Here is a 10,942-nt window from a genome sequence, read left to right as displayed (position 1 = left end):
TTTCTCTGGCAGGCATCTTCAAACATGGCTATGTGCCAGATAATTGTCAAAAACCTTGGCAGCTCATTTATTATTCTTTTCAAACGTGCTGCCAGCCTACTTCCTGAGATAGGACGCTAGTTGAGAGGGGAGGAGGGGAAACCACCTGAAAACGCAGCCTTTTGAGTTCCCAGTAGAGGGCACTCTCTCTTTCTCACCCTCTGGTTCTCCAGGGAGCTCACAGCAAGAAGCGAGCGCCCCCTAGACTCCGGGAGGCGCACGGCAAGTCACAGCTGCTTGCTGCCCGCCTCTCGCCCGGGTCACCTCTGAGCTCAGCGTTGCGGTGCCAGAGAGCGCGAGAGGGAAAGCAGCGGAGCATCGCGCGCCGGCCTCGCGTCTCTTGCGGCGCGTGCGCCCTTGGGCACCGGCCGTCGCTCCTGGGGTTGGCCTCCTGCAGAGCTCGGGAGCCTCCGTCGAGCTGCGGTGACATTGGAGGAAGGAGGCAAAAAAAGAGGAGGCGGAGACTCGGCTGGCGGGAGGCGGCGCTACCGAGGGGAAGGAACGCGCGCGCCTCGCTTTGCGCCTCTGGCTTGTGCGAGCAGCTGCAGCGAAGCAGCCCCCTCGACTCGGCGCGGAGGCTCTGAGGCGCGCTGGCGGTGGCCGCCCGGCTGGCTGGCTGGCAGGAGAGCGCGGAAGCCCGCTGAGTCTCGCCCCCGCTGCTTTCCCTTGCAGCTCCTCTCTCCCGCTTGGCCAGGGGTTGGCGAGGAGCTGCGGACTATAAATAGCAGAGGCTACGGAGTCCTTGCGTGCCACAGACTGGAGACGGACGCAGGCGGGCAGGCGGGCGAGCGGCGCCTTCGCGGGGAGGCAGCGCAGGTAAAAACAAACTCAGACCCGTCCCTCTCTTTCGCCGGGGCGGTTTCCTGAGAGAGAGAGAGAGAGAGAGAGGGCGCCTTAGGCAAGCGCGGGTGGGCGACTGCTGCGGCCGCCGCCGCCGACGGAGGGCTAGTCTGAGGCGAAAGTCGCCTCTGTTTTCCCACCCCGCTTCTCGAGCCCCTTTCAAGTTTCTTCCTGTTGCAGTTTCGCCGGGAGGCGGGCGGGAAACACAAGTCCGAAGAGGCGGGCGCTGCAGGCAGGGAAGGTACGGGGGCAGGTGCGAGACCCCGAAGCAGGCGAGCGAGGGCGAATGGAGCAGGTGTCGAGAGTCGCGGGGCTGGCAGTGGCTCCGTTGCCTGGCGCGCGCGAGGAGGCGAGAGGCGCTCCGGGGCTGCTGCTGCTGCGACTGGGACCCTCGAGACGGGCTTTGCCTTACCTGCCCTTTCCGCGAGAACCGTGTTTGGAGTTGTTTTCTCCTCCTCTGCGAGGCGGGAGAACTAGTTTAAAAAGGGCGGTGATGGGGGTGGTGGTTGGGGGCGCAAAGAGAGACCCTTCTCGTCCTCCTGGTCTTTCTGCTGCGTGCATTTTTCTCTCCCTTATTGAGGAGAGAGATGTCTGTCGCTGGGTACCAAGCGAGGCGTCTGCCCGGAAAGATGAGGCGGGATTGCAGTGAATGAGGGTTGCAGGCAGGCAGGCAGACTGGCTGGCTGCTGCTGCTGTTGCTGCTGCTGCGATAGAGATCCTGTTAGTTTAAAGGAAGGCAGAGGATGATCGCCGTTTTGGTTGTCGCCTTGCCATCAAGAACGCAGGATCTTCCTTCCTGGCGGCGGCGGCGGCTGATGCATTGGAAACGTGGCATTCCGGGTGGTTACTTTGGGCACCGAAGAGAGAAAGAGCTCGCTCTCAAAGGAAGTGCGGATGCTACCCTGAACACACACACACACTGTGTTAAGGAGATTTAAAAGAACTTCTCAGCATTAGGAGAAGTGGGCGTTAGGAGGAACACCGAGCTCGTTGCGGTTCCTGCTGGGGAATCTCTCTTAGTTGCGAGGAGGTTCCGAAAACCGTGGTACAGAGTTTTTGCTGGCCCACACTTATCGGAAATCTGGAGCAAATTTAAGTAAGGGGGAGGGGGGAGAGCGTGGCTTTCTACAACAAATATTGTCAGAAAAGTTAGAGGAGGCACTTCGTGTGTGTGTGTGTGTGTGTGTGTGTGTGGAGAGGGAGAGAGAGAGAGAGAGAGAGAGAGAGAGAGAGAGAGGTTCCTCGTCTTCTTTTATTTAATTAGGCTCAAATGAAAGTGCGTTCATCAGACTCCTTAAAATGCAAATGAAGCTCAGATGTATTGGCTAGAGTATACTCTAAATATTAGAGAATTTTGAGGGTTGGTTTTTTGTTTTTTGAGAAAAGCTATTAAGTGCAGTGCCATCTGGCACATCCCTCTGTATTCTTCTCTCTTTGGAAAGCGTTCACACTTGTTAATGATACAGCTAAATATGTACACTGAGGTTTAATTGAACCTAGATTGCTTCATGGGGTGTTGAATTTTGCACTGGTTAATGGACTTGGTGTTCATTGTATTTAAATACGATGATTTTGTTCTGAAAGTTCTTGTGCTGAAATATTGACTTAATAGCCTGCAGTGTTTTTGTGGTTGTATATATTCCTCTCCTCTGAGCTAAAAGGCTGTCTCCTTTGGAGAGGTGGTGGGAGATAACCAACCATACTGGCTCAGCTGTTCTACAATCTAGATGATAATCACCTGGAGGTAACAGAGACTCTCTTTTTTAAAAACGGCACCAATTGTTAGTGGGGTTTAATTTTCAGGAAAACACACACACAAACACACGGCTCTGTTAAGTATTAAGGCAATACCTATGTTTGATCAGCAACACTGCATTGGCCTCCTTTTTTTACTTAGGATGTTATATAACTGGTTTCTTATATATATTCATTTGTCAACATGGAATGGCCCAAATTAGTACAACTAGATGCATACAAAAATGTGCAGGATTGGAGCCAATGTCATCTTGCATTGAATTCAAGGGGGGATTACTCACAGTGCATCAAATTAAGCATGCATGGAAGTCTTTATAGGATTTGGGGGCTTTAAATTATTGATGTGCTTCTGGGTTTGCTTCTGGAATCTAAGGAAGCACATGTGATTTATGCATAGGACTCCTGCTCCATGGTTAGTCATTATCTGGATGCAAGAATTCCACTTGTGCAGTACCCCTGTGGGTAGATGTTGCAATGCCTAAGAGAAAAGAAAGCAAGGTTTCTTAGTTCTGGCCATATGGTTTGGGTAGATATACATATTGACAAAATTTTGCTCTTTAGCACACTTCCACTACTGCAGCATAAACTGGAAGCAGGCAACTTGATAGGTGCAGAGGTTCACAGTAGTAATGATGATGTACACGTATTTAAAATGTGGATCCTTTTAAAACGTTACTTAAATTTTATTTTTTAAAAAAGCGGTGTTACACTTGCTAGGGTGTTACACTTGAAGAAGGATATAGAATGGATTGAAATGGGCAGTAAAGATGGCCAATGATATGGAAAACAAACCCTGCAATGAGTACTGAGGGAGGTCATGATACAGCGGAGAGCTTAGGCTATGTGCACATTAGCAGCTTAAAATGCAACGATGCCATTTCTCCCACTGCGTTTCAAGTTTCATTTGCATGTTGCTGTACACACCAGAGAAGTGGCAGGGATGACTTCACCTGATGCACATTACCTGTCTAGTTACCCTGCTCCTGCAGCCTCCTATTAATGAGGCTCTCATCTGCTGGTGTGCAATGGCTGTCTCAAATGTGCACACCTCGGCTTGACTGCGAAGTGAATGTGGCTTACATTTTCCAAATCTGATGGAAGTTGGTTCAAGAGGGGGGGGGGAGCACCAAGCAACAGTATTCCTCAGGAAACTGCGGGATAGACGGGAGTTGTGGCTAACGTGAGCAATGGGAGTGCTTTGGAATAAATGGCAATGTGTACACTGCCAAAGGTTGCTTTTCTGATGTCCCAAAGGGCAGGACTACATCACATGGGCTTAAGTTAGAGGAGGGAGATTTTGGCTGAACTTTAGGAGAAGTTTCTTGAGGGTAAGAGCAGTATGGCAATGGAACCACTTCTTTTTCATTGTAAGTCACTTTGAGTTCCCTTGAGCAAGAAAATGCCACCACCGGATTTAATAATAACAATCACTTATCTAGAGGTGTGTTGGACTCTCCTCTGCTGGAGGTCTACCAGTAGAGTCAGGGCACCTGTCTGTTGCAGATTCTGTAGTTCTCGATGTCCTATATTGAGCAGGATTTGTGTGTACCCGAAGCTCCACTTCAATTTTATGATTGTGAAGTTTTTCACTGATTTTACTTCAGTGTAATTTGTGTTCTGCAACTATTGATATTAAGAGGTGTGTTTAAACTTTCATTATTATTGTTTTTAAAAAGCACCTGCGTTTCTCCATTTGAGACTACATCCAGGGGTGGCTCCAAATGTAGCAAACTTTTCATGCAGAATATCATTCTAAATAATCACCTTGGTCTTTTTTTCTTGAGAAAAGGATGTTGCATTTAAATGAAAGTGGATACATACAGTTCTATACAGTTATTGGCTGCACTGAAGGAACTGAGCCTTGTGAGACAATGGACTGAAGATATTTCTACTTGGGGTAATAAAGGATTCTGAACGCCCTGGAAGTCAGTCGTTTTGGCTCCCGAATGGAAGTGATTGTTCTGTTTTGCGAACATTCTTTTGGTACCAAAACGTCTGATGGGGCTTCTGATTGGCTGCAGGAACTTCCTGCAGCCAATCAGAAGCTGCGATTTGGTTTTTGAATGTTTTGGAAGTCTTCTAGAATGGATTCGTGATTCCATTTGACTTCCAAGGTATAACTGTACAGCTTAATGCAGGCATAGGCGAACTTGGTCCTCCAGATGTTTTGGGACTACAATTCCCATCATCCCTGACCACTGGTCCTGTTAGCTAGGGATGATGGGAGTTGTAGTCCCAAAACATCTGGAGGACTGAGTTTGCTTATACCTGGCTTAATTCCTAGCAAGTGTGCTGAGGTTGCAACCTCAACCTTTCACATGCTAGTTATACCATGTGTGCGGATGTTATTACTTAAAGGTATAAAGCAATTTCTCTGTCCCATTAGCCATTTATCATACAAACATGTTTATGCTGTGTTTGTGAAAAAAATGTCAGAGTTCAATGGATTGTGGAATGCCATGTTCATGAGATTTTTTTTCTAGGGTGTCATTTCCTTGGACTGTTAAGAGCTTATTAAATTATCCTTTTGACATAAAGCAAGAGAAAAGGTGCTTTGGGGCTTAATTTAAATTGGGGCACCACCCTGGGTTTTGTTTGTGGCCCCACAGCTTTGTCCTGCAGTGTGTGAAGTCAGGGTTTCTCCCTTTATCCCCAGGCTGGTTTTTTCCTCTGATTTCAATTGTGATTAGCATTAAAAGCCCCAAAGATCTGGAGAAACCAAATTTACATGCAGAGCCTCTTTTCCTCCAGTGAAGCAAACATAACATGCAGATAATTCTGTGTTTTGCTTAAGTGGAATTTTCTTTAAATATAAAACTTCTATTACATTAGTGCTGTAAATATTCAGATACTCCAGCTTTTTGTCATATTCAGAAATGCATATAGTCAGTTTAACCTGTCTCATGTTGGCTTTTGCTCCACAAACCCAGAAAAATGGAAGCTTAGGCTAATGTCATAACAGATGTGCCTTGTGATCAACAAATTTTGTTTGATTACAACTTGGCCTCCATGCACCTGCACTTTCCCCCTGTCTTTCAGGTTCAAATCCAGGTGGGGAAGGCAGAGTGCTTGGGACCAGCAAAATATGCCCTCTTGTCCTAGTGCTGCATTGCCTTAGGAAGCACTTGACCCTTACTCCATTTCTACAAGGATCCTCCTGTGAGTTTTCCTATGCCTATTTGTTGTTTACATCAGTAGCTGCCAGGATGTGTTAAAGTCTGGAAGATGGGGGGTATCTCTGTTGCATTGGGGGCAAGACTGGTACTGTGGACAGTGACTTGGGATGTGATGCATGTAGCTCGTGTTTCCTACCAGCATTGCAGTTGGTGATTGTACCCAGTGCTATTTTTCTAGAAAATGAGGTGCCAGAACTCACCATGAACACCTCCCTTCTTCTCTTGGAATGGCAATGACAACCACCTGAGAGGTACCAGAACTGAGTTCCGGCTGAAAAAAAGCCCTAGTTCTACCAGTAGTGAAAAATTTCAAAGCTAGTTTTGAAAGTAACTCACTTATTTCATAGATTTTTTTTTTTTAAGACTTCAAGCAAAGGTGTATCTTGGCAGCGTGGAGGTGATGAACGTACTGACTTTAAATAGGAATAGGCTGCCTAATTATTTATATTTCAGTGCATTTGTAGGCCAGTGCCTCTTCCCCTGTAAAAAAAAAAAGACTCTCTCAGGAATTCACATAGAATATCAAATTAAAGAAAAATTTAGCTCAAAAATCTTAGCCCATAACCCGTGCACAGTTTCTGTTGCAAAGCGGTCTTGGGAGGGTGAAATTTAAAGCAAAGAAGCACTTTCCACATCACTTCATTTCATCTGTGACACCAGACCACTTAGCCCATTTTACCCTCACAAAGCATTTCAAACTCAAAAGCAACCCTAGATGCCTACTGGTGGAAATCTCACCGTGAGAATGAATCCTGTTTTCCTATTTATTGAACATAGCTGTTTTCATTCCAGGGGCTTGGGTTTGCTAATTATTATTCCCCATGCCTTCAGTTCCCTGGCCAACAAACAGATAGTTTGAGTGAGGGTGTCACATACAGTTTCCAAACAATGTACAATTTTTGGTTTTGGCGAGTTTCTAGAACGGAATGGTAAAGTTGAAGGGGTGATGTAGTAGTTAGAATGTTGGACCAGGACCTGAAAGATTGCTAAGCCAGGGTTACTTTGGGCCAGTCATAGATCCTCAGCCTAACTTATCTCACAGGATTCTTTTGTAATCTATACATTTCCTGAGCAAGGGTGCATAATAATGGGTCGCTATAGCAATTAACACATTGTTGTTTTGCAATGATATAAATTTATGGTGATGTAAGTTACATGTGCTTTGAGACCTAGCATTATATTTGCATATGTACAGGGTGTGTATGTGAAATGAGAAACTAAAGTTAATTGATTTCTCTTGGCATTTGCCGGAACACCAAGTGAAGGTGCTTCCACAATGGACATTTTCTTTTGAAACGCCATCATTTGCTTATGTAGGTATTATGGAAAATCCAGATGTTGTTTCTGCCAGGCAGCTTCAGCAGCTGCTCCTGCCTCTTCTTCCTCCATCCTTCCCTCCCTCCTTCTGCCCCCCCAGTTATTTAATTAACAAATTTATGCACAACTTAATCAATAAAAACCATCAAATGAGGTACATAAAACAATGTAAAATATTTTTTAAAATACATATAAAATCAAACATTTAAAAACATCTAGAAATCACAAGCATATTTGTTAAAATTACCCATATGGATAGGCTTAACTAAAACTTTTTAGCAGATGCCAAAAATAATACAGTGGCATTGCAACTTGCACTTGTTCTACATTTGCAATTGCAACATTATGTGGGTGGGTGAGGGAATGAATAAATGGAGAGCAGGGAAAGACCACGAGTCATGCACCCAGTGGGTTTTCCTTGCTTACTGGCCTCTGTAACCTTCCCAGAGCCCAATAAGAAGCCCTCTGCCTCCTTGGGGGGATGATGGTTCTGGAGGTTCCTGACTTTGCGTGATTTTGCCTTTGTGCATGGACCCTTGGAACCGAACCCTTGCATAAGTGGTGGGCGAGCTATACAGAGAAGGTGCTTGCCTAAAATTAATGGGCTAGTAGGTGTTGCTGGCCACATGACCCTGAAGCTGTACACCGGCTCCCTCGGCCAATAAAGCGAGATGAGCGCTGCAACCCCAGAGTCGATCACAACTGGACCTAATGGTCAAGGATCCTTTACCTTTAGGTGTTGATACACTGAAGGATCAGTTCCTTGTGAGTGTGGAGCAAACACATGTAGCACTTATAAAAGTGTCAGTTCTGTAGATGGAAGCAGTAGAGTGGGCTTTATCATCTAATAGTAACACCTTGAATTGGGCCGAGTAACAAGCTGGCAACCAGTGCAGGGATGTAGCATATCAACAGAAATTCCAATTTCCAGATGAAGCTGAAGGGAAGCTACCTCATTTAGAGTATATTGCACTAATCCAATCTTGAAGTTACCTGTGCCTAGACCACTGAAGTCAAGCTATTGCACAACACTTCACCAGCTACACATGTATGATTTGATTGGATGTGCCACAACTGCAGAGTCAAGATCAGAATGTGCAGCCAGTTGGTCACAATGGCCCCTCAAAGGCTTTGGTCTTCCTCTACAATATATGTCAGCAACCTCCAGACTATTTGAAAGAGCTCAGCTGCCTTGCCACTAGAGGAGGCAATACAGACTCTGAGTTGTATCCTCTTCACCATCCATATTGCCAGAATGTAGACACGGTTGTGTGCACTAACCAATGTCCAGTCACTTTTCCATTATGCATGGTAATGAAATCAGTATCTCTTTTGCAAAAGAGAACCCATGTGATGTTCAGTGCCACTGTATTCTTTGACTGACACAGTGGTAGGAGTAATCCCAGCAAAGAAAGTGCTTTATATTTGCATTTATTGCAATGCAAATATTCTTTTTTCCTTTTTAATGCAGAGGCTTCCATTTCAGATTCTGGGATCTGTTTTCTCTTTGAAGAGGCAAAGTGCTAATGAGAGCATTTTGTTGTATTCCTTGATTGCAGCCTCTAAGCAGGTGATTCTAAGTATATTTTTTGTAGCAAAGAAACTGGTGTTCAGTGGCTCAAGTGAACACCAATTGTCCAGATGGCAGTCTCACCCAACTTCTCACATGAGGTTTTTTCCCCTGCCCCCAAGAGAAAGAGAAAGAAACTGTTTCAAATGTGCAACCTCTACACCACCGATGCTTTTCTTGCAGATTCTCTTACAGTATAGGTGGCAAGTCTTTTGGGGGCACTCAGGTTCAGCCAGCTATGAAGATGCTATAGAGGGAAGGAGGTGAAGGAGGGATTAAAGGGAGAAATGGATTTGACCCCTTGAATTGCTCATGTGCTCTACTTCAGTTTGGCTTGCCACTCAATCTAGTTTTCTGAAACCTGTCACAGACACTTGGGAGGAAAATGTCATGAAATGCAGTGTAGTGGCTAAAACACAGAGCTGTAAACTGTGAAGCGACAGATTCAAACTATTTTCCTGCCACGGTTGGGGAAAAAACACACCTGACGGGTTAACCTAGTAAAAACCTTCTAGTGAAATGCCAAGACTGGTAAGAAAAAGATTCTCTGTGACCACCTAGTGGATCCAGAATTCCCTTTTCAAGTAACAGTGCAGGACATACTTGTTTAGACAGGCTTCCAGCCGTTTGGTGTTCTATGTTTGTGCTTCCAGGGATTAAAAAAAATAATTATTAGGTTTATTTAGTTATTTTAAATTCCTTGCTTATTTTGCACCTTAATTTTTTTTTGCATAATCCTTTGAACCATAAGGAATGAGTGAGTAGAAACCCAAATACTGTACATAACTTAATAAAATTACTTTTGCAACAAACCAACAGTTCTCCATTTTGCTCCTTAATACTTTTGAGTAATACTTATTAATACTTTGGGCAATATCCAGTGTCAGTCATTCACTGCAGATTCACTGAAATGGTATTCAAAAGTATTAAGAAACAAGGCAAATACATCCTGTAAAAATAATAATAATATTTGTTTTGTCTTGCAAGAACAACTTCAGGAAAGATGCTGTGCTGTGTTTAAAGAAAAGAAATATGGGATGTGGCCTTTAGGTATTCTGGGGCTTCAGTAAGTGCCCAGAGTATTAGTTAATGCTGTAGTATTAGTAATACCATCTTAGTTAAGGGTGAAATCGTGTAGGGGTCTTGTAAAATCTCTCCCTGCCTTCTGAAAGTTGTGTTGATCTCCTCCTGCTCCCTTTAATTTGATATAACAGGATACTAAGGTTGCAAGAAAGACTGCTTAAAACCAGACAACAGAGTTTCAAATGAAAACAATTTACAAACTATGTATCTGATGTTGTGTTAGATGCAATCTGTCAACAGATACTTTAAAGAAAGAAAGCATGTCGTATAGAGTGGGCTTCATACTTGCTGGACTGCATATATCATGGGCATTTTAGCAGAGGTGGACTTTGGAAATCCTTCGTAAGATTTGGCACCCTGTATGAGGCCAAAAGTGGGCATCCCCAAATTTCAGTTATGAATCTACTCACTTATAAATCTGCTCAATTTTGCATGCCCCCAGCTAGTTGCCTTGTGCAGGAAGCACCCAAGCCAGCCTAAACTCGGTGCTGATTTTAGTAACCGGCAATTTCCTTTATGAATATTTAGTCTGAATGAAATAAAAAATGGATTATGACTTCATATTATTTATTTAAAATATTTCTTAATGTGATAAGAGTTTTATATGACATCAGTAAATATAACAATCAATAGAATTGCCTAAATAATTTTTCCTTAATAAATTCCCATTATCGAATTTGCATCGCCTCACAATTAATATTGCATTATCTTGCATTTAATTCATTGTTCTCTCCAAGTTGTAGCAGAAAGAATAGTTGAAACCAAGTGTCAACGTCTCTGTTACGTATGTTATAAGGTGGATTGGTATTTTTTTGGCAAAGCTTGTAATAAAACTGTGCAGCAGATGGCAGTGTGCAATGCTGAGAACCTTATGTAACTGCAAATATACAAGGGTTTCAAGCAGGGCAAGCAAACTTTTGAAAACAAAAACGCTGGTGCAGTGTGTTTGTTTTTCCCCAAAGGCTCAGGTATGCCTGACGGTCCTACAATGTAGGGTGTGTATGTCAGTTTGGTAGTAAATCCACTGATAACCTATAGGCTAATATCGAAAGATGTCTTGGTGTAAATGAGAGCCGTGATCACAATGATCAGTTTGTGCAATGGCACTGCTTAAGGCATTTTATTTTGCATGCATTGATTGCAGAGATAGAACGTGGAAACA

General features: G+C 44.2%; 1 protein-coding gene across 3 annotated transcripts in view; it reads left to right on the top strand.

The window, feature by feature from the left end:
• Window positions 1-309: 309 nt before the first annotated feature.
• The window catches only part of INPP4B (inositol polyphosphate-4-phosphatase type II B), a gene marked incomplete at its 5' end in the record, with an annotated part of 263,717 nt that continues 253,084 nt past the window's right edge, over window positions 310-10,942 (top strand). Inside the window, one exon of one of the 3 annotated variants that reach the window (XM_081925958.1) lies at window positions 310-855. Of the gene's footprint in view, window positions 856-1,802; window positions 1,976-10,942 lie in introns of those variants that run through there. The other 2 variants (XM_081925959.1, XM_081925960.1) reach the window with 2 other exon arrangements.

Source organism: Podarcis melisellensis, assembly GCF_964234715.1.
Source record: "Podarcis melisellensis genome assembly, chromosome: 9".
In the NCBI taxonomy this organism is placed as follows: domain Eukaryota; kingdom Metazoa; phylum Chordata; class Lepidosauria; order Squamata; family Lacertidae; genus Podarcis; species Podarcis melisellensis.
Note: the sequence above shows the minus strand (reverse complement) of the source record. Positions and strands in the feature narration are given on the sequence as shown.